Source organism: Ranitomeya variabilis, unplaced genomic scaffold (genome assembly GCF_051348905.1).
Source record: "Ranitomeya variabilis isolate aRanVar5 unplaced genomic scaffold, aRanVar5.hap1 Scaffold_552, whole genome shotgun sequence".
Taxonomy (NCBI): Eukaryota; Metazoa; Chordata; class Amphibia; order Anura; family Dendrobatidae; genus Ranitomeya; species Ranitomeya variabilis.
The window spans coordinates 121,344-144,439 of record NW_027508188.1 but is presented as its reverse complement, the minus strand read 5'-3'; the positions used below and the strand labels follow the sequence as shown (position 1 = coordinate 144,439).

At 48.0% G+C, this 23,096-nt stretch overlaps 1 non-coding gene and 62 pseudogenes across 1 annotated transcript; all 63 read left to right on the top strand.

Annotated features, from left to right (window-relative positions):
* Positions 1–113: 113 nt before the first annotated feature.
* LOC143791229 (U2 spliceosomal RNA) lies at positions 114–288 on the top strand (annotated as a pseudogene).
* A 176-nt stretch (positions 289–464) lies between these two features.
* On the top strand, positions 465–638 carry LOC143790887 (U2 spliceosomal RNA; annotated as a pseudogene).
* A 176-nt stretch (positions 639–814) lies between these two features.
* Positions 815–988, top strand: LOC143791139 (U2 spliceosomal RNA; annotated as a pseudogene).
* Positions 989–1,164: 176 nt separating this feature from the next.
* On the top strand, positions 1,165–1,338 carry LOC143790903 (U2 spliceosomal RNA; annotated as a pseudogene).
* A 176-nt stretch (positions 1,339–1,514) lies between these two features.
* LOC143791086 (U2 spliceosomal RNA) lies at positions 1,515–1,666 on the top strand (annotated as a pseudogene).
* Positions 1,667–1,864: 198 nt separating this feature from the next.
* Positions 1,865–2,038, top strand: LOC143791193 (U2 spliceosomal RNA; annotated as a pseudogene).
* A 176-nt stretch (positions 2,039–2,214) lies between these two features.
* Positions 2,215–2,366, top strand: LOC143791218 (U2 spliceosomal RNA; annotated as a pseudogene).
* A 196-nt stretch (positions 2,367–2,562) lies between these two features.
* LOC143791023 (U2 spliceosomal RNA) lies at positions 2,563–2,736 on the top strand (annotated as a pseudogene).
* A 176-nt stretch (positions 2,737–2,912) lies between these two features.
* LOC143791131 (U2 spliceosomal RNA) lies at positions 2,913–3,064 on the top strand (annotated as a pseudogene).
* A 198-nt stretch (positions 3,065–3,262) lies between these two features.
* Positions 3,263–3,436, top strand: LOC143791169 (U2 spliceosomal RNA; annotated as a pseudogene).
* Positions 3,437–3,612: 176 nt separating this feature from the next.
* Positions 3,613–3,764, top strand: LOC143791085 (U2 spliceosomal RNA; annotated as a pseudogene).
* Positions 3,765–3,962: 198 nt separating this feature from the next.
* On the top strand, positions 3,963–4,136 carry LOC143791209 (U2 spliceosomal RNA; annotated as a pseudogene).
* Positions 4,137–4,312: 176 nt separating this feature from the next.
* LOC143791118 (U2 spliceosomal RNA) lies at positions 4,313–4,486 on the top strand (annotated as a pseudogene).
* A 176-nt stretch (positions 4,487–4,662) lies between these two features.
* Positions 4,663–4,814, top strand: LOC143791084 (U2 spliceosomal RNA; annotated as a pseudogene).
* Positions 4,815–5,012: 198 nt separating this feature from the next.
* On the top strand, positions 5,013–5,186 carry LOC143791192 (U2 spliceosomal RNA; annotated as a pseudogene).
* Positions 5,187–5,362: 176 nt separating this feature from the next.
* On the top strand, positions 5,363–5,514 carry LOC143791217 (U2 spliceosomal RNA; annotated as a pseudogene).
* Positions 5,515–5,710: 196 nt separating this feature from the next.
* Positions 5,711–5,884, top strand: LOC143791022 (U2 spliceosomal RNA; annotated as a pseudogene).
* Positions 5,885–6,060: 176 nt separating this feature from the next.
* On the top strand, positions 6,061–6,212 carry LOC143791082 (U2 spliceosomal RNA; annotated as a pseudogene).
* A 198-nt stretch (positions 6,213–6,410) lies between these two features.
* LOC143791168 (U2 spliceosomal RNA) lies at positions 6,411–6,584 on the top strand (annotated as a pseudogene).
* Positions 6,585–6,760: 176 nt separating this feature from the next.
* Positions 6,761–6,934, top strand: LOC143790995 (U2 spliceosomal RNA; annotated as a pseudogene).
* A 174-nt stretch (positions 6,935–7,108) lies between these two features.
* Positions 7,109–7,282, top strand: LOC143791021 (U2 spliceosomal RNA; annotated as a pseudogene).
* Positions 7,283–7,458: 176 nt separating this feature from the next.
* On the top strand, positions 7,459–7,610 carry LOC143791081 (U2 spliceosomal RNA; annotated as a pseudogene).
* A 198-nt stretch (positions 7,611–7,808) lies between these two features.
* On the top strand, positions 7,809–7,982 carry LOC143791181 (U2 spliceosomal RNA; annotated as a pseudogene).
* A 176-nt stretch (positions 7,983–8,158) lies between these two features.
* LOC143790917 (U2 spliceosomal RNA) lies at positions 8,159–8,370 on the top strand (annotated as a pseudogene).
* A 138-nt stretch (positions 8,371–8,508) lies between these two features.
* On the top strand, positions 8,509–8,682 carry LOC143790910 (U2 spliceosomal RNA; annotated as a pseudogene).
* A 176-nt stretch (positions 8,683–8,858) lies between these two features.
* Positions 8,859–9,010, top strand: LOC143791080 (U2 spliceosomal RNA; annotated as a pseudogene).
* A 196-nt stretch (positions 9,011–9,206) lies between these two features.
* On the top strand, positions 9,207–9,380 carry LOC143791019 (U2 spliceosomal RNA; annotated as a pseudogene).
* A 176-nt stretch (positions 9,381–9,556) lies between these two features.
* Positions 9,557–9,708, top strand: LOC143791079 (U2 spliceosomal RNA; annotated as a pseudogene).
* A 198-nt stretch (positions 9,709–9,906) lies between these two features.
* LOC143791167 (U2 spliceosomal RNA) lies at positions 9,907–10,080 on the top strand (annotated as a pseudogene).
* Positions 10,081–10,256: 176 nt separating this feature from the next.
* On the top strand, positions 10,257–10,430 carry LOC143790994 (U2 spliceosomal RNA; annotated as a pseudogene).
* Positions 10,431–10,604: 174 nt separating this feature from the next.
* LOC143791018 (U2 spliceosomal RNA) lies at positions 10,605–10,778 on the top strand (annotated as a pseudogene).
* Positions 10,779–10,954: 176 nt separating this feature from the next.
* LOC143791078 (U2 spliceosomal RNA) lies at positions 10,955–11,106 on the top strand (annotated as a pseudogene).
* A 198-nt stretch (positions 11,107–11,304) lies between these two features.
* Positions 11,305–11,478, top strand: LOC143791166 (U2 spliceosomal RNA; annotated as a pseudogene).
* Positions 11,479–11,654: 176 nt separating this feature from the next.
* LOC143790993 (U2 spliceosomal RNA) lies at positions 11,655–11,828 on the top strand (annotated as a pseudogene).
* Positions 11,829–12,002: 174 nt separating this feature from the next.
* On the top strand, positions 12,003–12,176 carry LOC143791017 (U2 spliceosomal RNA; annotated as a pseudogene).
* Positions 12,177–12,352: 176 nt separating this feature from the next.
* On the top strand, positions 12,353–12,504 carry LOC143791077 (U2 spliceosomal RNA; annotated as a pseudogene).
* Positions 12,505–12,702: 198 nt separating this feature from the next.
* LOC143791180 (U2 spliceosomal RNA) lies at positions 12,703–12,876 on the top strand (annotated as a pseudogene).
* A 176-nt stretch (positions 12,877–13,052) lies between these two features.
* On the top strand, positions 13,053–13,226 carry LOC143790897 (U2 spliceosomal RNA; annotated as a pseudogene).
* Positions 13,227–13,401: 175 nt separating this feature from the next.
* On the top strand, positions 13,402–13,575 carry LOC143790885 (U2 spliceosomal RNA; annotated as a pseudogene).
* Positions 13,576–13,751: 176 nt separating this feature from the next.
* LOC143790804 (U2 spliceosomal RNA) lies at positions 13,752–13,963 on the top strand (annotated as a pseudogene).
* Positions 13,964–14,101: 138 nt separating this feature from the next.
* Positions 14,102–14,275, top strand: LOC143790930 (U2 spliceosomal RNA; annotated as a pseudogene).
* A 176-nt stretch (positions 14,276–14,451) lies between these two features.
* On the top strand, positions 14,452–14,625 carry LOC143790959 (U2 spliceosomal RNA; annotated as a pseudogene).
* A 176-nt stretch (positions 14,626–14,801) lies between these two features.
* On the top strand, positions 14,802–14,975 carry LOC143790884 (U2 spliceosomal RNA; annotated as a pseudogene).
* Positions 14,976–15,151: 176 nt separating this feature from the next.
* LOC143791109 (U2 spliceosomal RNA) lies at positions 15,152–15,325 on the top strand (annotated as a pseudogene).
* A 176-nt stretch (positions 15,326–15,501) lies between these two features.
* On the top strand, positions 15,502–15,676 carry LOC143791228 (U2 spliceosomal RNA; annotated as a pseudogene).
* A 176-nt stretch (positions 15,677–15,852) lies between these two features.
* On the top strand, positions 15,853–16,026 carry LOC143790883 (U2 spliceosomal RNA; annotated as a pseudogene).
* A 176-nt stretch (positions 16,027–16,202) lies between these two features.
* Positions 16,203–16,376, top strand: LOC143791138 (U2 spliceosomal RNA; annotated as a pseudogene).
* A 176-nt stretch (positions 16,377–16,552) lies between these two features.
* Positions 16,553–16,726, top strand: LOC143790882 (U2 spliceosomal RNA; annotated as a pseudogene).
* Positions 16,727–16,902: 176 nt separating this feature from the next.
* Positions 16,903–17,076, top strand: LOC143790938 (U2 spliceosomal RNA; annotated as a pseudogene).
* Positions 17,077–17,252: 176 nt separating this feature from the next.
* Positions 17,253–17,438, top strand: LOC143791123 (U2 spliceosomal RNA). Its single transcript, XR_013219889.1, has one exon. It is a non-coding gene; the product is annotated as a U2 spliceosomal RNA (small nuclear RNA).
* A 164-nt stretch (positions 17,439–17,602) lies between these two features.
* LOC143791199 (U2 spliceosomal RNA) lies at positions 17,603–17,754 on the top strand (annotated as a pseudogene).
* Positions 17,755–17,952: 198 nt separating this feature from the next.
* On the top strand, positions 17,953–18,126 carry LOC143791191 (U2 spliceosomal RNA; annotated as a pseudogene).
* A 176-nt stretch (positions 18,127–18,302) lies between these two features.
* On the top strand, positions 18,303–18,454 carry LOC143791216 (U2 spliceosomal RNA; annotated as a pseudogene).
* Positions 18,455–18,650: 196 nt separating this feature from the next.
* Positions 18,651–18,824, top strand: LOC143791016 (U2 spliceosomal RNA; annotated as a pseudogene).
* A 176-nt stretch (positions 18,825–19,000) lies between these two features.
* LOC143791076 (U2 spliceosomal RNA) lies at positions 19,001–19,152 on the top strand (annotated as a pseudogene).
* Positions 19,153–19,350: 198 nt separating this feature from the next.
* On the top strand, positions 19,351–19,524 carry LOC143791165 (U2 spliceosomal RNA; annotated as a pseudogene).
* Positions 19,525–19,700: 176 nt separating this feature from the next.
* Positions 19,701–19,852, top strand: LOC143791042 (U2 spliceosomal RNA; annotated as a pseudogene).
* A 198-nt stretch (positions 19,853–20,050) lies between these two features.
* LOC143791150 (U2 spliceosomal RNA) lies at positions 20,051–20,224 on the top strand (annotated as a pseudogene).
* Positions 20,225–20,400: 176 nt separating this feature from the next.
* LOC143791176 (U2 spliceosomal RNA) lies at positions 20,401–20,574 on the top strand (annotated as a pseudogene).
* Positions 20,575–20,748: 174 nt separating this feature from the next.
* LOC143791015 (U2 spliceosomal RNA) lies at positions 20,749–20,922 on the top strand (annotated as a pseudogene).
* Positions 20,923–21,098: 176 nt separating this feature from the next.
* On the top strand, positions 21,099–21,250 carry LOC143791075 (U2 spliceosomal RNA; annotated as a pseudogene).
* Positions 21,251–21,448: 198 nt separating this feature from the next.
* Positions 21,449–21,622, top strand: LOC143790987 (U2 spliceosomal RNA; annotated as a pseudogene).
* Positions 21,623–21,796: 174 nt separating this feature from the next.
* Positions 21,797–21,970, top strand: LOC143790881 (U2 spliceosomal RNA; annotated as a pseudogene).
* Positions 21,971–23,096: the final 1,126 nt, after the last annotated feature.

Genomic DNA, 23,096 nt, shown 5'->3' with positions numbered 1-23,096 from the left:
GAGCATCCAGAGTTTCTGGAAATGTCTTCCCTGCGGCAATCTTTTGCTACGTCTTAACAGTGGGTGTCGGTTGTAGGCCTTGGTGCGGCCCAAGTGGCAAACCATTTCTGATCATCTCTTCTCGGCCAAATGGATCAAGATCAAGCGTAGTGTCTGGTTCTTATTAGTTTAATATCTGATACGTCCCCTATTTGGGGACCATGTATTAAATGGATTTTTGGAACAGGGAGCTGGAAATGGAGCTTGCTTTGTCACACGGAACCTTCACGGGGATGGAGGGTGTGGTTATGCAGATTCAAAACGCGTTGCGCACAGCTTGAACACATGCACACCGCAGAACTGTCATCGACAGAGCATCCAGAGTTTCTGGAAATGTCTTCCCTGCGGCAATCTTTTGCTACGTCTCCACAGTGGGTGTCGGTTGTAGGCCTTGGTGCGGCCCAAGTGGCAAACCATTTCTGATCATCTCTTCTCGGCCAAATGGCTCAAGATCAAGCGTAGTGTCTGTTCTTATTAGTTTAATATCTGATACGTCCCCTATTTGGGGACCATATATTAAATGGATTTTTGGAACAGGGAGCTGGAAATGGAGCTTGCTTTGTCACACGGAACCTTCACGGGGATGGAGGGTGTGGTTATGCAGATTCAAAACGCGTTGCGCACAGCTTGAACACATGCACACCGCAGAACTGTCATCAACAGAGCATCCAGAGTTTCTGGAAATGTCTTCCCTGCGGCAATCTTTTGCTACGTCTCCACAGTGGGTGTCGGTTGTAGGCCTTGGTGCGGCCCAAGTGGCAAACCATTTCTGATCATCTCTTCTCGGCCAAATGGCTCAAGATCAAGCGTAGTGTCTGTTCTTATTAGTTTAATATCTGATACGTCCCCTATTTGAGGACCATGTATTAAATGGATTTTTGGAACAGGGAGCTGGAAATGGAGCTTGCTTTGTCACACGGAACCTTCACGGGGATGGAGGGTGTGGTTATGCAGATTCAAAACGCGTTGCGCACAGCTTGAACACATGCACACCGCAGAACTGTCATCAACAGAGCATCCAGAGTTTCTGGAAATGTCTTCCCTGCGGCAATCTTTTGCTACGTCTCCACAGTGGGTGTCGGTTGTAGGCCTTGGTGCGGCCCAAGTGGCAAACCATTTCTGATCATCTCTTCTCGGCCAAATGGCTCAAGATCAAGCGTAGTGTCTGTTCTTATTAGTTTAATATCTGATACGTCCCCTATTTGGGGACCATATATTAAATGGATTTTTGGAACAGGGAGCTGGAAATGGAGCTTGCTTTGTCACACGGAACCTTCACGGGGATGGAGGGTGTGGTTAGGCAGATTCAAAATGCGTTGCGCACAGCTTGAACACATGCACACCGCAGAACTGTCGTCGACAGAGCATCCAGAGTTTCTGGAAATGTCTTCCCTGCGGCGATCTTTTGCTACATCTCCACAGTGGATGTCGGTTGTAGGCCTTGGTGCGGCCCAAGTGGCAAACCATTTCTGATCATCTCTTCTCGGCCAAATGGCTCAAGATCAAGCGTAGTGTCTGTTCTTATTAGTTTAATATCTGATACGTCCCCTATTTGGGGACCATATATTAAATGGATTTTTGGAACAGGGAGCTGGAAATGGAGCTTGATCTGTCACACGGAACCTTCACGGGGATGGAGGGTGTGGTTATGCAGATTCAAAACGCGTTGCGCACAGCTTGAACACATGCACACCGCAGAACTGTCGTCGACAGAGCATCCAGAGTTTCTGGAAATGTCTTCCCTGCGGCAATCTTTTGCTACGTCTCCACAGTGGGTGTCGGTTGTAGGCCTTGGTGCGGCCCAAGTGGCAAACCATTTCTGATCATCTCTTCTCGGCCAAATGGCTCAAGATCAAGCGTAGTGCCTGTTCTTATTAATTTAATATCTGATACGTCCCCTATTTGGGGACCATATATTAAATGGATTTTTGGAACAGGGAGCTGGAAATGGAGCTTGCTTTGTCACACGGAACCTTCACGGGGATGGAGGGTGTGGTTAGGCAGATTCAAAATGCGTTGCGCACAGCTTGAACACATGCACACCGCAGAACTGTCATCGATAGAGCATCCAGAGTTTCTGGAAATGTCTTCCCTGCGGCAATCTTTTGCTACATCTCCACAGTGGGTGTCGGTTGTAGGCCTTGGTGCGGCCCAAGTGGCAAACCATTTCTGATCATCTCTTCTCGGCCAAATGCCTCAAGATCAAGCGTAGTGCCTGTTCTTATTAGTTTAATATCTGATACGTCCCCTATTTGGGGACCATATATTAAATGGATTTTTGGAACAGGGAGCTGGAAATGGAGCTTGATCTGTCACACGGAACCTTCACGGGGATGGAGGGTGTGGTTATGCAGATTCAAAACGCGTTGCGCACAGCTTGAACACATGCACACCGCAGAACTGTCATCGACAGAGCATCCAGAGTTTCTGGAAATGTCTTCCCTGCGGCAATCTTTTGCTACGTCTCCACAGTGGGTGTCGGTTGTAGGCCTTGGTGCGGCCCGTGGCAAACCATTTCTGATCATCTCTTCTCGGCCAAATGGCTCAAGATCAAGCGTAGTGTCTGTTCTTATTAGTTTAATATCTGATTGGTCCCCTATTTGGGGACCATATATTAAATGGATTTTTGGAACAGGGAGCTGGAAATGGAGCTTGCTTTGTCACACTTAACCTTCACAGGGATGGAGGGTGTGGTTATGCAGATTCAAAACGCGTTGCGCACAGCTTGAACACATGCACACCGCAGAACTGTCATCGATAGAGCATCCAGAGTTTCTGGAAATGTCTTCCCTGCGGCGATCTTTTGCTACATCTCCACAGTGGATGTCGGTTGTAGGCCTTGGTGCGGCCCAAGTGGCAAACCATTTCTGATCATCTCTTCTCGGCCAAATGGCTCAAGATCAAGCGTAGTGTCTGTTCTTATTAGTTTAATATCTGATACGTCCCCTATTTGGGGACCATATATTAAATGGATTTTTGGAACAGGGAGCTGGAAATGGAGATTGATCTGTCACACGGAACCTTCACGGGGATGGAGGGTGTGGTTATGCAGATTCAAAACGCGTTGCGCACAGCTTGAACACATGCACACCGCAGAACTGTCGTCGACAGAGCATCCAGAGTTTCTGGAAATGTCTTCCCTGCGGCAATCTTTTGCTACGTCTCCACAGTGGGTGTCGGTTGTAGGCCTTGGTGCGGCCCAAGTGGCAAACCATTTCTGATCATCTCTTCTCGGCCAAATGGCTCAAGATCAAGCGTAGTGCCTGTTCTTATTAATTTAATATCTGATACGTCCCCTATTTGGGGACCATATATTAAATGGATTTTTGGAACAGGGAGCTGGAAATGGAGCTTGCTTTGTCACACGGAACCTTCATGGGGATGGAGGGTGTGGTTATGCAGATTCAAAACGCGTTGCGCACAGCTTGAACACATGCACACCGCAGAACTGTCATCGATAGAGCATCCAGAGTTTCTGGAAATGTCTTCCCTGCGGCGATCTTTTGCTACATCTCCACAGTGGATGTCGGTTGTAGGCCTTGGTGCGGCCCAAGTGGCAAACCATTTCTGATCATCTCTTCTCGGCCAAATGGCTCAAGATCAAGCGTAGTGTCTGTTCTTATTAGTTTAATATCTGATACGTCCCCTATTTGGGGACCATATATTAAATGGATTTTTGGAACAGGGAGCTGGAAATGGAGCTTGATCTGTCACACGGAACCTTCACGGGGATGGAGGGTGTGGTTATGCAGATTCAAAACGCGTTGCGCACAGCTTGAACACATGCACACCGCAGAACTGTCATCCACAGAGCATCCAGAGTTTCTGGAAATGTCTTCCCTGCGGCAATCTTTTGCTACGTCTCCACAGTGGGTGTCGGTTGTAGGCCTTGGTGCGGCCCAAGTGGCAAACCATTTCTGATCATCTCTTCTCGGCCAAATGGCTCAAGATCAAGCGTAGTGTCTGTTCTTATTAGTTTAATATCTGATACGTCCCCTATTTGGGGACCATATATTAAATGGATTTTTGGAACAGGGAGCTGGAAATGGAGCTTGCTTTGTCGCACGGAACCTTCACGGGGATGGAGGGTGTGGTTATGCAGATTCAAAACGCGTTGCGCACAGCTTGAACACATGCACACCGCAGAACTGTCATCGACAGAGCATCCAGAGTTTCTGGAAATGTCTTCCCTGCGGCAATCTTTTGCTACGTCTCCACAGTGGATGTCGGTTGTAGGCCTTGGTGCGGCCCAAGTGGCAAACCATTTCTGATCATCTCTTCTCGGCCAAATGGCTCAAGATCAAGCGTAGTGTCTGTTCTTATTAGTTTAATATCTGATGCGTCCCCTATTTGGGGACCATGTATTAAATGGATTTTTGGAACAGGGAGCTGGAAATGGAGCTTGCTTTGTCACACGGAACCTTCACGGGGATGGAGGGTGTGGTTAGGCAGATTCAAAATGCGTTGCGCACAGCTTGAACACATGCACACCGCAGAACTGTCGTCGACAGAGCATCCAGAGTTTCTGGAAATGTCTTCCCTGCGGCGATCTTTTGCTACATCTCCACAGTGGATGTCGGTTGTAGGCCTTGGTGCGGCCCAAGTGGCAAACCATTTCTGATCATCTCTTCTCGGCCAAATGGCTCAAGATCAAGCGTAGTGTCTGTTCTTATTAGTTTAATATCTGATACGTCCCCTATTTGGGGACCATATATTAAATGGATTTTTGGAACAGGGAGCTGGAAATGGAGCTTGATCTGTCACACGGAACCTTCACGGGGATGGAGGGTGTGGTTATGCAGATTCAAAACGCGTTGCGCACAGCTTGAACACATGCACACCGCAGAACTGTCGTCGACAGAGCATCCAGAGTTTCTGGAAATGTCTTCCCTGCGGCAATCTTTTGCTACGTCTCCACAGTGGGTGTCGGTTGTAGGCCTTGGTGTGGCCCAAGTGGCAAACCATTTCTGATCATCTCTTCTCGGCCAAATGGCTCAAGATCAAGCGTAGTGCCTGTTCTTATTAATTTAATATCTGATACGTCCCCTATTTGGGGACCATATATTAAATGGATTTTTGGAACAGGGAGCTGGAAATGGAGCTTGCTTTGTCACACGGAACCTTCACGGGGATGGAGGGTGTGGTTAGGCAGATTCAAAATGCGTTGCGCACAGCTTGAACACATGCACACCGCAGAACTGTCATCGATAGAGCATCCAGAGTTTCTGGAAATGTCTTCCCTGCGGCAATCTTTTGCTACATCTCCACAGTGGGTGTCGGTTGTAGGCCTTGGTGCGGCCCAAGTGGCAAACCATTTCTGATCATCTCTTCTCGGCCAAATGCCTCAAGATCAAGCGTAGTGCCTGTTCTTATTAGTTTAATATCTGATACGTCCCCTATTTGGGGACCATATATTAAATGGATTTTTGGAACAGGGAGCTGGAAATGGAGCTTGATCTGTCACACGGAACCTTCACGGGGATGGAGGGTGTGGTTATGCAGATTCAAAACGCGTTGCGCACAGCTTGAACACATGCACACCGCAGAACTGTCATCGACAGAGCATCCAGAGTTTCTGGAAATGTCTTCCCTGCGGCAATCTTTTGCTACGTCTCCACAGTGGGTGTCGGTTGTAGGCCTTGGTGCGGCCCGTGGCAAACCATTTCTGATCATCTCTTCTCGGCCAAATGGCTCAAGATCAAGCGTAGTGTCTGTTCTTATTAGTTTAATATCTGATTGGTCCCCTATTTGGGGACCATATATTAAATGGATTTTTGGAACAGGGAGCTGGAAATGGAGCTTGCTTTGTCACACTTAACCTTCACAGGGATGGAGGGTGTGGTTATGCAGATTCAAAACGCGTTGCGCACAGCTTGAACACATGCACACCGCAGAACTGTCATCGATAGAGCATCCAGAGTTTCTGGAAATGTCTTCCCTGCGGCGATCTTTTGCTACATCTCCACAGTGGATGTCGGTTGTAGGCCTTGGTGCGGCCCAAGTGGCAAACCATTTCTGATCATCTCTTCTCGGCCAAATGGCTCAAGATCAAGCGTAGTGTCTGTTCTTATTAGTTTAATATCTGATACGTCCCCTATTTGGGGACCATATATTAAATGGATTTTTGGAACAGGGAGCTGGAAATGGAGCTTGATCTGTCACACGGAACCTTCACGGGGATGGAGGGTGTGGTTATGCAGATTCAAAACGCGTTGCGCACAGCTTGAACACATGCACACCGCAGAACTGTCGTCGACAGAGCATCCAGAGTTTCTGGAAATGTCTTCCCTGCGGCAATCTTTTGCTACGTCTCCACAGTGGGTGTCGGTTGTAGGCCTTGGTGCGGCCCAAGTGGCAAACCATTTCTGATCATCTCTTCTCGGCCAAATGGCTCAAGATCAAGCGTAGTGCCTGTTCTTATTAATTTAATATCTGATACGTCCCCTATTTGGGGACCATATATTAAATGGATTTTTGGAACAGGGAGCTGGAAATGGAGCTTGCTTTGTCACACGGAACCTTCATGGGGATGGAGGGTGTGGTTATGCAGATTCAAAACGCGTTGCGCACAGCTTGAACACATGCACACCGCAGAACTGTCATCGATAGAGCATCCAGAGTTTCTGGAAATGTCTTCCCTGCGGCAATCTTTTGCTACATCTCCACAGTGGGTGTCGGTTGTAGGTCTTGGTGCGGCCCAAGTGGCAAACCATTTCTGATCATCTCTTCTCGGCCAAATGGCTCAAGATCAAGCGTAGTGCCTGTTCTTATTAGTTTAATATCTGATACGTCCCCTATTTGGGGACCATATATTAAATGGATTTTTGGAACAGGGAGCTGGAAATGGAGCTTGCTTTGTCACACGGAACCTTCATGGGGATGGAGGGTGTGGTTATGTAGATTCAAAACGCGTTGCGCACAGCTTGAACACATGCACACCGCAGAACTGTCATCGACAGAGCATCCAGAGTTTCTGGAAATGTCTTCCCTGCGGCAATCTTTTGCTACGTCTCCACAGTGGGTGTCGGTTGTAGGCCTTGGTGCGGCCCGTGGCAAACCATTTCTGATCATCTCTTCTCGGCCAAATGGCTCAAGATCAAGCGTAGTGTCTGTTCTTATTAGTTTAATATCTGATTGGTCCCCTATTTGGGGACCATATATTAAATGGATTTTTGGAACAGGGAGCTGGAAATGGAGCTTGCTTTGTCACACTTAACCTTCACAGGGATGGAGGGTGTGGTTATGCAGATTCAAAACGCGTTGCGCACAGCTTGAACACATGCACACCGCAGAACTGTCATCGATAGAGCATCCAGAGTTTCTGGAAATGTCTTCCCTGCGGCGATCTTTTGCTACATCTCCACAGTGGATGTCGGTTGTAGGCCTTGGTGCGGCCCAAGTGGCAAACCATTTCTGATCATCTCTTCTCGGCCAAATGGCTCAAGATCAAGCGTAGTGTCTGTTCTTATTAGTTTAATATCTGATACGTCCCCTATTTGGGGACCATATATTAAATGGATTTTTGGAACAGGGAGCTGGAAATGGAGCTTGATCTGTCACACGGAACCTTCACGGGGATGGAGGGTGTGGTTATGCAGATTCAAAACGCGTTGCGCACAGCTTGAACACATGCACACCGCAGAACTGTCGTCGACAGAGCATCCAGAGTTTCTGGAAATGTCTTCCCTGCGGCAATCTTTTGCTACGTCTCCACAGTGGGTGTCGGTTTTAGGCCTTGGTGCGGCCCAAGTGGCAAACCATTTCTGATCATCTCTTCTCGGCCAAATGGCTCAAGATCAAGCGTAGTGCCTGTTCTTATTAATTTAATATCTGATACGTCCCCTATTTGGGGACCATATATTAAATGGATTTTTGGAACAGGGAGCTGGAAATGGAGCTTGCTTTGTCACACGGAACCTTCACGGGGATGGAGGGTGTGGTTATGCAGATTCAAAACGCGTTGCGCACAGCTTGAACACATGCACACCGCAGAACTGTCATCGACAGAGCATCCAGAGTTTCTGGAAATGTCTTCCCTGCGGCAATCTTTTGCTACGTCTCCACAGTGGGTGTCGGTTGTAGGCCTTGGTGCGGCCCAAGTGGCAAATCATTTCTGATTATCTCTTCTCGGCCAAATGGCTCAAGATCAAGCGTAGTGTCTGTTCTTATTAGTTTAATATCTGATACGTCCCCTATTTGGGGACCATATATTAAATGGATTTTTGGAACAGGGAGCTGGAAATGGAGCTTGCTTTGTCGCACGGAACCATCACGGGGGTGGAGGGTGTGGTTATGCAGATTCAAAACGCGTTTCGCACAGCTTGAACACATGCACACCGCAGAACTGTCATCGACAGATCATCCAGAGTTTCTGGAAATGTCTTCCCTGGGGCAATCTTTTGCTACGTCTCCACAGTGGGTGTCGGTTGTAGGCCTTGGTGCGGCCCAAGTGGCAAACCATTTCTGATCATCTCTTCTCGGCCAAATGGCTCAAGATCAAGTGTAGTGTCTGTTCTTATTAGTTTAATATCTGATACGTCCCCTATTTGGGGACCATATATTAAATGGATTTTTGGAACAGGGAGCTGGAAATGGAGCTTGCTTTGTCGCACGGAACCTTCACGGGGATGGAGGGTGTGGTTATGCAGATTCAAAACGCGTTGCGCACAGCTTGAACACATGCACACCGCAGAACTGTTGTCGACAGAGCATCCAGAGTTTCTGGAAATGTCTTCCCTGCGGCGATCTTTTGCTACATCTCCACAGTGGATGTCGGTTGTAGGCCTTGGTGCGGCCCAAGTGGCAAACCATTTCTGATCATCTCTTCTCGGCCAAATGGCTCAAGATCAAGCGTAGTGTCTGTTCTTATTAGTTTAATATCTGATACGTCCCCTATTTGGGGACCATATATTAAATGGATTTTTGGAACAGGGAGCTGGAAATGGAGCTTGATCTGTCACACGGAACCTTCACGGGGATGGAGGGTGTGGTTATGCAGATTCAAAACGCGTTGCGCACAGCTTGAACACATGCACACCGCAGAACTGTCATCGACAGAGCATCCAGAGTTTCTGGAAATGTCTTCCCTGCGGCAATCTTTTGCTACGTCTCCACAGTGGGTGTCGGTTGTAGGCCTTGGTGCGGCCCGTGGCAAACCATTTCTGATCATCTCTTCTCGGCCAAATGGCTCAAGATCAAGCGTAGTGTCTGTTCTTATTAGTTTAATATCTGATTGGTCCCCTATTTGGGGACCATATATTAAATGGATTTTTGGAACAGGGAGCTGGAAATGGAGCTTGCTTTGTCACACTTAACCTTCACAGGGATGGAGGGTGTGGTTATGCAGATTCAAAACGCGTTGCGCACAGCTTGAACACATGCACACCGCAGAACTGTCATCGATAGAGCATCCAGAGTTTCTGGAAATGTCTTCCCTGCGGCGATCTTTTGCTACATCTCCACAGTGGATGTCGGTTGTAGGCCTTGGTGCGGCCCAAGTGGCAAACCATTTCTGATCATCTCTTCTCGGCCAAATGGCTCAAGATCAAGCGTAGTGTCTGTTCTTATTAGTTTAATATCTGATACGTCCCCTATTTGGGGACCATATATTAAATGGATTTTTGGAACAGGGAGCTGGAAATGGAGCTTGATCTGTCACACGGAACCTTCACGGGGATGGAGGGTGTGGTTATGCAGATTCAAAACGCGTTGCGCACAGCTTGAACACATGCACACCGCAGAACTGTCGTCGACAGAGCATCCAGAGTTTCTGGAAATGTCTTCCCTGCGGCAATCTTTTGCTACGTCTCCACAGTGGGTGTCGGTTGTAGGCCTTGGTGCGGCCCAAGTGGCAAACCATTTCTGATCATCTCTTCTCGGCCAAATGGCTCAAGATCAAGCGTAGTGCCTGTTCTTATTAATTTAATATCTGATACGTCCCCTATTTGGGGACCATATATTAAATGGATTTTTGGAACAGGGAGCTGGAAATGGAGCTTGCTTTGTCACACGGAACCTTCATGGGGATGGAGGGTGTGGTTATGCAGATTCAAAACGCGTTGCGCACAGCTTGAACACATGCACACCGCAGAACTGTCATCGATAGAGCATCCAGAGTTTCTGGAAATGTCTTCCCTGCGGCAATCTTTTGCTACATCTCCACAGTGGGTGTCGGTTGTAGGTCTTGGTGCGGCCCAAGTGGCAAACCATTTCTGATCATCTCTTCTCGGCCAAATGGCTCAAGATCAAGCGTAGTGCCTGTTCTTATTAGTTTAATATCTGATACGTCCCCTATTTGGGGACCATATATTAAATGGATTTTTGGAACAGGGAGCTGGAAATGGAGCTTGCTTTGTCACACGGAACCTTCATGGGGATGGAGGGTGTGGTTATGTAGATTCAAAACGCGTTGCGCACAGCTTGAACACATGCACACCGCAGAACTGTCATCGACAGAGCATCCAGAGTTTCTGGAAATGTCTTCCCTGCGGCAATCTTTTGCTACGTCTCCACAGTGGGTGTCGGTTGTAGGCCTTGGTGCGGCCCGTGGCAAACCATTTCTGATCATCTCTTCTCGGCCAAATGGCTCAAGATCAAGCGTAGTGTCTGTTCTTATTAGTTTAATATCTGATTGGTCCCCTATTTGGGGACCATATATTAAATGGATTTTTGGAACAGGGAGCTGGAAATGGAGCTTGCTTTGTCACACTTAACCTTCACAGGGATGGAGGGTGTGGTTATGCAGATTCAAAACGCGTTGCGCACAGCTTGAACACATGCACACCGCAGAACTGTCATCGATAGAGCATCCAGAGTTTCTGGAAATGTCTTCCCTGCGGCGATCTTTTGCTACATCTCCACAGTGGATGTCGGTTGTAGGCCTTGGTGCGGCCCAAGTGGCAAACCATTTCTGATCATCTCTTCTCGGCCAAATGGCTCAAGATCAAGCGTAGTGTCTGTTCTTATTAGTTTAATATCTGATACGTCCCCTATTTGGGGACCATATATTAAATGGATTTTTGGAACAGGGAGCTGGAAATGGAGCTTGATCTGTCACACGGAACCTTCACGGGGATGGAGGGTGTGGTTATGCAGATTCAAAACGCGTTGCGCACAGCTTGAACACATGCACACCGCAGAACTGTCGTCGACAGAGCATCCAGAGTTTCTGGAAATGTCTTCCCTGCGGCAATCTTTTGCTACGTCTCCACAGTGGGTGTCGGTTGTAGGCCTTGGTGCGGCCCAAGTGGCAAACCATTTCTGATCATCTCTTCTCGGCCAAATGGCTCAAGATCAAGCGTAGTGCCTGTTCTTATTAATTTAATATCTGATACGTCCCCTATTTGGGGACCATATATTAAATGGATTTTTGGAACAGGGAGCTGGAAATGGAGCTTGCTTTGTCACACGGAACCTTCATGGGGATGGAGGGTGTGGTTATGCAGATTCAAAACGCGTTGCGCACAGCTTGAACACATGCACACCGCAGAACTGTCATCGATAGAGCATCCAGAGTTTCTGGAAATGTCTTCCCTGCGGCAATCTTTTGCTACATCTCCACAGTGGGTGTCGGTTGTAGGTCTTGGTGCGGCCCAAGTGGCAAACCATTTCTGATCATCTCTTCTCGGCCAAATGGCTCAAGATCAAGCGTAGTGCCTGTTCTTATTAGTTTAATATCTGATACGTCCCCTATTTGGGGACCATATATTAAATGGATTTTTGGAACAGGGAGCTGGAAATGGAGCTTGCTTTGTCACACGGAACCTTCATGGGGATGGAGGGTGTGGTTATGTAGATTCAAAACGCGTTGCGCACAGCTTGAACACATGCACACCGCAGAACTGTCATCGACAGAGCATCCAGAGTTTCTGGAAATGTCTTCCCTGCGGCAATCTTTTGCTACGTCTCCACAGTGGGTGTCGGTTGTAGGCCTTGGTGCGGCCCGTGGCAAACCATTTCTGATCATCTCTTCTCGGCCAAATGGCTCAAGATCAAGCGTAGTGTCTGTTCTTATTAGTTTAATATCTGATTGGTCCCCTATTTGGGGACCATATATTAAATGGATTTTTGGAACAGGGAGCTGGAAATGGAGCTTGCTTTGTCACACTTAACCTTCACAGGGATGGAGGGTGTGGTTATGCAGATTCAAAACGCGTTGCGCACAGCTTGAACACATGCACACCGCAGAACTGTCATCGATAGAGCATCCAGAGTTTCTGGAAATGTCTTCCCTGCGGCGATCTTTTGCTACATCTCCACAGTGGATGTCGGTTGTAGGCCTTGGTGCGGCCCAAGTGGCAAACCATTTCTGATCATCTCTTCTCGGCCAAATGGCTCAAGATCAAGCGTAGTGTCTGTTCTTATTAGTTTAATATCTGATACGTCCCCTATTTGGGGACCATATATTAAATGGATTTTTGGAACAGGGAGCTGGAAATGGAGCTTGATCTGTCACACGGAACCTTCACGGGGATGGAGGGTGTGGTTATGCAGATTCAAAACGCGTTGCGCACAGCTTGAACACATGCACACCGCAGAACTGTCGTCGACAGAGCATCCAGAGTTTCTGGAAATGTCTTCCCTGCGGCAATCTTTTGCTACGTCTCCACAGTGGGTGTCGGTTTTAGGCCTTGGTGCGGCCCAAGTGGCAAACCATTTCTGATCATCTCTTCTCGGCCAAATGGCTCAAGATCAAGCGTAGTGCCTGTTCTTATTAATTTAATATCTGATACGTCCCCTATTTGGGGACCATATATTAAATGGATTTTTGGAACAGGGAGCTGGAAATGGAGCTTGCTTTGTCACACGGAACCTTCACGGGGATGGAGGGTGTGGTTATGCAGATTCAAAACGCGTTGCGCACAGCTTGAACACATGCACACCGCAGAACTGTCATCGACAGAGCATCCAGAGTTTCTGGAAATGTCTTCCCTGCGGCAATCTTTTGCTACGTCTCCACAGTGGGTGTCGGTTGTAGGCCTTGGTGCGGCCCAAGTGGCAAATCATTTCTGATTATCTCTTCTCGGCCAAATGGCTCAAGATCAAGTGTAGTGTCTGTTCTTATTAGTTTAATATCTGATACGTCCCCTATTTGGGGACCATATATTAAATGGATTTTTGGAACAGGGAGCTGGAAATGGAGCTTGCTTTGTCGCACGGAACCTTCACGGGGATGGAGGGTGTGGTTATGCAGATTCAAAACGCGTTGCGCACAGCTTGAACACATGCACACCGCAGAACTGTCATCGATAGAGCATCCAGAGTTTCTGGAAATGTCTTCCCTGCGGCAATCTTTTGCTACGTCTCACAGTGGATGTCGGTTGTAGGCCTTGGTGCGGCCCAAGTGGCAAACCATTTCTGATCATCTCTTCTCGGCCAAATGGCTCAAGATCAAGCGTAGTGTCTGTTCTTATTAGTTTAATATCTGATACGTCCCCTATTTGGGGACCATATATTAAATGGATTTTTGGAACAGGGAGCTGGAAATGGAGCTTGCTTTGTCACACGGAACCTTCACGGGGATGGAGGGTGTGGTTATGCAGATTCAAAACGCGTTGCGCACAGCTTGAACACATGCACACCGCAGAACTGTCATCGACAGAGCATCCAGAGTTTCTGGAAATGTCTTCCCTGCGGCAATCTTTTGCTACGTCTCCACAGTGGGTGTCGGTTGTAGGCCTTGGTGCGGCCCAAGTGGCAAATCATTTCTGATCATCTCTTCTCGGCCAAATGGCTCAAGATCAAGCGTAGTGTCTGTTCTTATTAGTTTAATATCTGATACGTCCCCTATTTGGGGACCATATATTAAATGGATTTTTGGAACAGGGAGCTGGAAATGGAGCTTGCTTTGTCGCACGGAACCATCACGGGGGTGGAGGGTGTGGTTATGCAGATTCAAAACGCGTTTCACACAGCTTGAACACATGCACACCGCAGAACTGTCATCGACAGATCATCCAGAGTTTCTGGAAATGTCTTCCCTGCGGCAATCTTTTGCTACGTCTCCACAGTGGGTGTCGGTTGTAGGCCTTGGTGCGGCCCAAGTGGCAAACCATTTCTGATCATCTCTTCTTGGCCAAATGGCTCAAGATCAAGCGTAGTGTCTGTTCTTATTAGTTTAATATCTGATACGTCCCCTATTTGGGGACCATATATTAAATGGATTTTTGGAACAGGGAGCTGGAAATGGAGCTTGCTTTGTCACACGGAACCTTCACGGGGATGGAGGGTGTGGTTATGCAGATTCAAAACGCGTTGCGCACAGCTTGAACACATGCACACCGCAGAACTGTCATCGACAGAGCATCCAGAGTTTCTGGAAATGTCTTCCCTGCGGCAATCTTTTGCTACGTCTCCACAGTGGGTGTCGGTTGTAGGCCTTGGTGCGGCCCAAGTGGCAAACCATTTCTGATCAACTCTTCTCGGCCAAATGGCTCAAGATCAAGTGTAGTGTCTGTCCTTATTAGTTTAATATCTGATACGTCCCCTATTTGGGGACCATATATTAAATGGATTTTTGGAACAGGGAGCTGGAAATGGAGCTTGCTTTGTCGCACGGAACCTTCACGGGGATGGAGGGTGTGGTTATGCAGATTCAAAACGCGTTGCGCAGAGCTTGAACACATGCACACCGCAGAACTGTCATCGACAGAGCATCCAGAGTTTCTGGAAATGTCTTCCCTGCGGCAATCTTTTGCTACGTCTCCACAGTGGGTGTCGGTTGTAGGCCTTGGTGCGGCCCAAGTGGCAAACCATTTCTGATCATCTCTTCTCGGCCAAATGGCTCAAGATCAAGCGTAGTGTCTGTTCTTATTAGTTTAATATCTGATACGTCCCCTATTTGGGGACCATATATTAAATGGATTTTTGGAACAGGGAGCTGGAAATGGAGCTTGCTTTGTCACACGGAACCTTCACGGGGATGGAGGGTGTGGTTATGCAGATTCAAAACGCGTTGCGCACAGCTTGAACACATGCACACCGCAGAACTGTCATCGACAGAGCATCCAGAGTTTCTGGAAATGTCTTCCCTGCGGCAATCTTTTGCTACGTCTCCACAGTGGGTGTCGGTTGTAGGCCTTGGTGCGGCCCAAGTGGCAAACCATTTCTGATCATCTCTTCTCGGCCAAATGGCTCAAGATCAAGCGTAGTGTCTGTTCTTATTAGTTTAATATCTGTTACGTCCCCTATTTGGGGACCATATATTAAATGGATTTTTGGAACAGGGAGCTGGAAATGGAGCTTGCTTTGTCACACGGAACCTTCACGGGGATGGAGGGTGTGGTTATGCAGATTCAAAACGCGTTGCGCACAGCTTGAACACATGCACACCGCAGAACTGTCATCAACAGAGCATCCAGAGTTTCTGGAAATGTCTTCCCTGCAGCACTCTTTTGCTACGTCTTAACAGTGGGTGTCGGTTGTAGGCCTTGGTGCGGCCCAAGTGGCAAACCATTTCTGATCATCTCTTCTCGGCCAAATGGATCAAGATCAAGCGTAGTGTCTGGTTCTTATTAGTTTAATATCTGATACGTCCCCTATTTGGGGACCATGTATTAAATGGATTTTTGGAACAGGGAGCTGGAAATGGAGCTTGCTTTGTCACACGGAACCTTCACGGGGATGGAGGGTGTGGTTATGCAGATTCAAAACGCGTTGCGCACAGCTTGAACACATGCACACCGCAGAACTGTCATCGACAGAGCATCCAGAGTTTCTGGAAATGTCTTCCCTGCGGCAATCTTTTGCTACGTCTCCACAGTGGGTGTCGGTTGTAGGCCTTGGTGCGGCCCAAGTGGCAAACCATTTCTGATCATCTCTTCTCGGCCAAATGGCTCAAGATCAAGCGTAGTGTCTGTTCTTATTAGTTTAATATCTGATACGTCCCCTATTTGGGGACCATATATTAAATGGATTTTTGGAACAGGGAGCTGGAAATGGAGCTTGCTTTGTCACACGGAACCTTCACGGGGATGGAGGGTGTGGTTATGCAGATTCAAAACGCGTTGCGCACAGCTTGAACACATGCACACCGCAGAACTGTCATCAACAGAGCATCCAGAGTTTCTGGAAATGTCTTCCCTGCGGCAATCTTTTGCTACGTCTCCACAGTGGGTGTCGGTTGTAGGCCTTGGTGCGGCCCAAGTGGCAAACCATTTCTGATCATCTCTTCTCGGCCAAATGGCTCAAGATCAAGCGTAGTGTCTGTTCTTATTAGTTTAATATCTGATACGTCCCCTATTTGAGGACCATGTATTAAATGGATTTTTGGAACAGGGAGCTGGAAATGGAGCTTGCTTTGTCACACGGAACCTTCACGGGGATGGAGGGTGTGGTTATGCAGATTCAAAACGCGTTGCGCACAGCTTGAACACATGCACACCGCAGAACTGTCATCAACAGAGCATCCAGAGTTTCTGGAAATGTCTTCCCTGCGGCAATCTTTTGCTACGTCTCCACAGTGGGTGTCGGTTGTAGGCCTTGGTGCGGCCCAAGTGGCAAACCATTTCTGATCATCTCTTCTCGGCCAAATGGCTCAAGATCAAGCGTAGTGTCTGTTCTTATTAGTTTAATATCTGATACGTCCCCTATTTGGGGACCATATATTAAATGGATTTTTGGAACAGGGAGCTGGAAATGGAGCTTGCTTTGTCACACGGAACCTTCACGGGGATGGAGGGTGTGGTTATGCAGATTCAAAACGCGTTGCGCACAGCTTGAACACATGCACACCGCAGAACTGTCATCAACAGAGCATCCAGAGTTTCTGGAAATGTCTTCCCTGCGGCAATCTTTTGCTACGTCTCCACAGTGGGTGTCGGTTGTAGGCCTTGGTGCGGCCCAAGTGGCAAACCATTTCTGATCATCTCTTCTCGGCCAAATGGCTCAAGATCAAGCGTAGTGTCTGTTCTTATTAGTTTAATATCTGATACGTTCCCTATTTGGGGACCATATATTAAATGGATTTTTGGAACAGGGAGCTGGAAATGGAGCTTGCTTTGTCGCACGGAACCTTCACGGGGATGGAGGGTGTGGTTATGCAGATTCAAAACCCGTTGCGCACAGCTTGAACACATGCACACCGCAGAACTGTCATCGACAGAGCATCCAGAGTTTCTGGAAATGTCTTCCCTGCGGCAATCTTTTGCTACGTCTCCACAGTGGATGTCGGTTGTAGGCCTTGGTGCGGCCCAAGTGGCAAACCATTTCTGATCATCTCTTCTCGGCCAAATGGCTCAAGATCAAGCGTAGTGTCTGTTCTTATTAGTTTAATATCTGATGCATCCCCTATTTGGGGACCATATATTAAATGGATTTTTGGAACAGGGAGCTGTTAATGGAGCTTGCTTTGTCACACGGAACCTTCACGGGGATGGAGGGTGTGGTTAGGCAGATTCAAAATGCGTTGCGCACAGCTTGAACACATGCACACCGCAGAACTGTCGTCGACAGAGCATCCAGAGTTTCTGGAAATGTCTTCCCTGCGGCGATCTTTTGCTACATCTCCACAGTGGATGTCGGTTGTAGGCCTTGGTGCGGCCCAAGTGGCAAACCATTTCTGATCATCTCTTCTCGGCCAAATGGTTCAAGATCAAGCGTAGTGTCTGTTCTTATTAGTTTAATATCTGATACGTCCCCTATTTGGGGACCATATATTAAATGGATTTTTGGAACAGGGAGCTGGAAATGGAGCTTGATCTGTCACACGGAACCTTCACGGGGATGGAGGGTGTGGTTATGCAGATTCAAAACGCGTTGCGCACAGCTTGAACACATGCACACCGCAGAACTGTCGTCGACAGAGCATCCAGAGTTTCTGGAAATGTCTTCCCTGCGGCAATCTTTTGCTACGTCTCCACAGTGGGTGTCGGTTGTAGGCCTTGGTGCGGCCCAAGTGGCAAACCATTTCTGATCATCTCTTCTCGGCCAAATGGCTCAAGATCAAGCGTAGTGCCTGTTCTTATTAATTTAATATCTGATACGTCCCCTATTTGGGGACCATATATTAAATGGATTTTTGGAACAGGGAGCTGGAAATGGAGCTTGCTTTGTCACACGGAACCTTCACGGGGATGGAGGGTGTGGTTAGGCAGATTCAAAATGCGTTGCGCACAGCTTGAACACATGCACACCGCAGAACTGTCATCGATAGAGCATCCAGAGTTTCTGGAAATGTCTTCCCTGCGGCAATCTTTTGCTACATCTCCACAGTGGGTGTCGGTTGTAGGCCTTGGTGCGGCCCAAGTGGCAAACCATTTCTGATCATCTCTTCTCGGCCAAATGCCTCAAGATCAAGCGTAGTGCCTGTTCTTATTAGTTTAATATCTGATACGTCCCCTATTTGGGGACCATATATTAAATGGATTTTTGGAACAGGGAGCTGGAAATGGAGCTTGATCTGTCACACGGAACCTTCACGGGGATGGAGGGTGTGGTTATGCAGATTCAAAACGCGTTGCGCACAGCTTGAACACATGCACACCGCAGAACTGTCATCGACAGAGCATCCAGAGTTTCTGGAAATGTCTTCCCTGCGGCAATCTTTTGCTACGTCTCCACAGTGGGTGTCGGTTGTAGGCCTTGGTGCGGCCCGTGGCAAACCATTTCTGATCATCTCTTCTCGGCCAAATGGCTCAAGATCAAGCGTAGTGTCTGTTCTTATTAGTTTAATATCTGATTGGTCCCCTATTTGGGGACCATATATTAAATGGATTTTTGGAACAGGGAGCTGGAAATGGAGCTTGCTTTGTCACACTTAACCTTCACAGGGATGGAGGGTGTGGTTATGCAGATTCAAAACGCGTTGCGCACAGCTTGAACACATGCACACCGCAGAACTGTCATCGATAGAGCATCCAGAGTTTCTGGAAATGTCTTCCCTGCGGCGATCTTTTGCTACATCTCCACAGTGGATGTCGGTTGTAGGCCTTGGTGCGGCCCAAGTGGCAAACCATTTCTGATCATCTCTTCTCGGCCAAATGGCTCAAGATCAAGCGTAGTGTCTGTTCTTATTAGTTTAATATCTGATACGTCCCCTATTTGGGGACCATATATTAAATGGATTTTTGGAACAGGGAGCTGGAAATGGAGCTTGATCTGTCACACGGAACCTTCACGGGGATGGAGGGTGTGGTTATGCAGATTCAAAACGCGTTGCGCACAGCTTGAACACATGCACACCGCAGAACTGTCGTCGACAGAGCATCCAGAGTTTCTGGAAATGTCTTCCCTGCGGCAATCTTTTGCTACGTCTCCACAGTGGGTGTCGGTTGTAGGCCTTGGTGCGGCCCAAGTGGCAAACCATTTCTGATCATCTCTTCTCGGCCAAATGGCTCAAGATCAAGCGTAGTGCCTGTTCTTATTAATTTAATATCTGATACGTCCCCTATTTGGGGACCATATATTAAATGGATTTTTGGAACAGGGAGCTGGAAATGGAGCTTGCTTTGTCACACGGAACCTTCATGGGGATGGAGGGTGTGGTTATGCAGATTCAAAACGCGTTGCGCACAGCTTGAACACATGCACACCGCAGAACTGTCATCGATAGAGCATCCAGAGTTTCTGGAAATGTCTTCCCTGCGGCGATCTTTTGCTACATCTCCACAGTGGATGTCGGTTGTAGGCCTTGGTGCGGCCCAAGTGGCAAACCATTTCTGATCATCTCTTCTCGGCCAAATGGCTCAAGATCAAGCGTAGTGTCTGTTCTTATTAGTTTAATATCTGATACGTCCCCAATTTGGGGACCATATATTAAATGGATTTTTGGAACAGGGAGCTGGAAATGGAGCTTGATCTGTCACACGGAACCTTCACGGGGATGGAGGGTGTGGTTATGCAGATTCAAAACGCGTTGCGCACAGCTTGAACACATGCACACCGCAGAACTGTCGTCGACAGAGCATCCAGAGTTTCTGGAAATGTCTTCCCTGCGGCAATCTTTTGCTACGTCTCCACAGTGGGTGTCGGTTGTAGGCCTTGGTGCGGCCCAAGTGGCAAACCATTTCTGATCATCTCTTCTCGGCCAAATGGCTCAAGATCAAGCGTAGTGCCTGTTCTTATTAATTTAATATCTGATACGTCCCCTATTTGGGGACCATATATTAAATGGATTTTTGGAACAGGGAGCTGGAAATGGAGCTTGCTTTGTCACACGGAACCTTCATGGGGATGGAGGGTGTTGTTATGCAGATTCAAAACGCGTTGCGCACAGCTTGAACACATGCACACCGCAGAACTGTCATCGATAGAGCATCCAGAGTTTCTGGAAATGTCTTCCCTGCGGCGATCTTTTGCTACATCTCCACAGTGGGTGTCGGTTGTAGGTCTTGGTGCGGCCCAAGTGGCAAACCATTTCTGATCATCTCTTCTCGGCCAAATGGCTCAAGATCAAGCGTAGTGCCTGTTCTTATTAGTTTAATATCTGATACGTCACCTATTTGGGGACCATATATTAAATGGATTTTTGGAACAGGGAGCTGGAAATGGAGCTTGCTTTGTCACACGGAACCTTCATGGGGATGGAGGGTGTGGTTATGCAGATTCAAAACGCGTTGCGCACAGCTTGAACACATGCACACCGCAGAACTGTCATCGACAGAGCATCCAGAGTTTCTGGAAATGTCTTCCCTGCGGCAATCTTTTGCTACGTCTCCACAGTGGGTGTCGGTTGTAGGCCTTGGTGCGGCCCGTGGCAAACCATTTCTGATCATCTCTTCTCGGCCAAATGGCTCAAGATCAAGCGTAGTGTCTGTTCTTATTAGTTTAATATCTGATTGGTCCCCTATTTGGGGACCATATATTAAATGGATTTTTGGAACAGGGAGCTGGAAATGGAGCTTGCTTTGTCACACTTAACCTTCACAGGGATGGAGGGTGTGGTTATGCAGATTCAAAACGCGTTGCGCACAGCTTGAACACATGCACACCGCAGAACTGTCATCGATAGAGCATCCAGAGTTTCTGGAAATGTCTTCCCTGCGGCGATCTTTTGCTACATCTCCACAGTGGATGTCGGTTGTAGGCCTTGGTGCGGCCCAAGTGGCAAACCATTTCTGATCATCTCTTCTCGGCCAAATGGCTCAAGATCAAGCGTAGTGTCTGTTCTTATTAGTTTAATATCTGATACGTCCCCTATTTGGGGACCATATATTAAATGGATTTTTGGAACAGGGAGCTGGAAATGGAGCTTGATCTGTCACACGGAACCTTCACGGGGATGGAGGGTGTGGTTATGCAGATTCAAAACGCGTTGCGCACAGCTTGAACACATGCACACCGCAGAACTGTCATCGATAGAGCATCCAGAGTTTCTGGAAATGTCTTCCCTGCGGCAATCTTTTGCTACATCTCCACAGTGGGTGTCGGTTGTAGGCCTTGGTGCGGCCCAAGTGGCAAACCATTTCTGATCATCTCTTCTCGGCCAAATGGCTCAAGATCAAGCGTAGTGCCTGTTCTTATTAGTTTAATATCTGATACGTCCCCTATTTGGGGACCATATATTAAATGGATTTTTGGAACAGGGAGCTGGAAATGGAGCTTGCTTTGTCACACGGAACCTTCATGGGGATGGAGGGTGTGGTTATGCAGATTCAAAACGCGTTGCGCACAGCTTGAACACATGCACACCGCAGAACTGTCATCGACAGAGCATCCAGAGTTTCTGGAAATGTCTTCCCTGCGGCAATCTTTTGCTACGTCTCCACAGTGGGTGTCGGTTGTAGGCCTTGGTGCGGCCCGTGGCAAACCATTTCTGATCATCTCTTCTCGGCCAAATGGCTCAAGATCAAGCGTAGTGTCTGTTCTTATTAGTTTAATATCTGATACGTCCCCTATTTGGGGACCATATATTAAATGGATTTTTGGAACAGGGAGCTGGAAATGGAGCTTGCTTTGTCACACGGAACCTTCACGGGGATGGAGGGTGTGGTTATGCAGATTCAAAATGCGTTGCGCACAGCTTGAACACATGCACACCGCAGAGCTGTCATCGACAGAGCATCCAGAGTTTCTGGAAATGTCTTCCCTGCGGCAATCTTTTGCTACGTCTCCACAGTGGGTGTCGGTTGTAGGCCTTGGTGCGGCCCAAGTGGCAAACCATTTCTGATCATCTCTTCTCAGCCTTTTGGCTAAGATCTATCAGGTTTACCTGTGCGATCTGGTCGAGTTAGGTGCCCTCGGTACCCTCTCTCTTGGCCTGGGGGGATCGTTCCTCTTCGGAGGGACTTCACCCCCCTGCTGCTATTGGGAGAGAGGATTAGTCCGTGGGCAACGAGAAGGGATCCCCTAAAGGCTTGTGCCTTTTCTTTTTCTTAGAGTTGGTGTGGATTTCCTTGTGGAGGATGCCAGCTTTGCTATCTTATGCATCGGGGGAATCCCGGATGAAGAATACCGTGAGGATTGAAGTTCATGAAAGTGCTCGGAAGGAGAAGAACCTGTCTTTCGTTTGCCATAAGGTCTTGCTTGGAGTCTTGGAGTTCGAGAGGAGTGACATCTTCTGTTTCCAGGACAATGAATTTAAAGGAACCTACACCATCACCTTTAAGACCCAGGGATGCTGTCAACAACTGGTGCAAAAGGTAAATGAAAAGTCTGACATGGATGAACTTGATGACTTAACCTTTTGTCTCCTATTTGCCTATGATGAAATCCCTGTGGTGGTTCACTTCCCCAATCCCTATGTGGACGTAGATGACATCGCCACCTACTTAAAGCGGTACTGTTATGAGCTACGATACCAAGGAGAGGTGATGAACAGAGTTGGTTTCTGGTGTGGGAAAAGGAGGTTCTTAGTTCGTCTGAAGAGAGACCCTAATGGTTTAGGAGGAATGTTACACCCCCATCAACTTTTGTTATCGGTAAGAGCAGGGGGTATCTGTTCTATCCTGGAATGCCAATGTCATGCAGGAACTGTGGAAAGATGGGACATACACAGGCATCCTGCAAAGACAGAAAGGTAGACCGCTGCAATAACTGTAGTGGTTATGGGCACCAAATGAAGGACTGTCCTTTGGACAGAAGGTGCAATCTCTGCGGTGATAATGGACATAGGTTCCGGA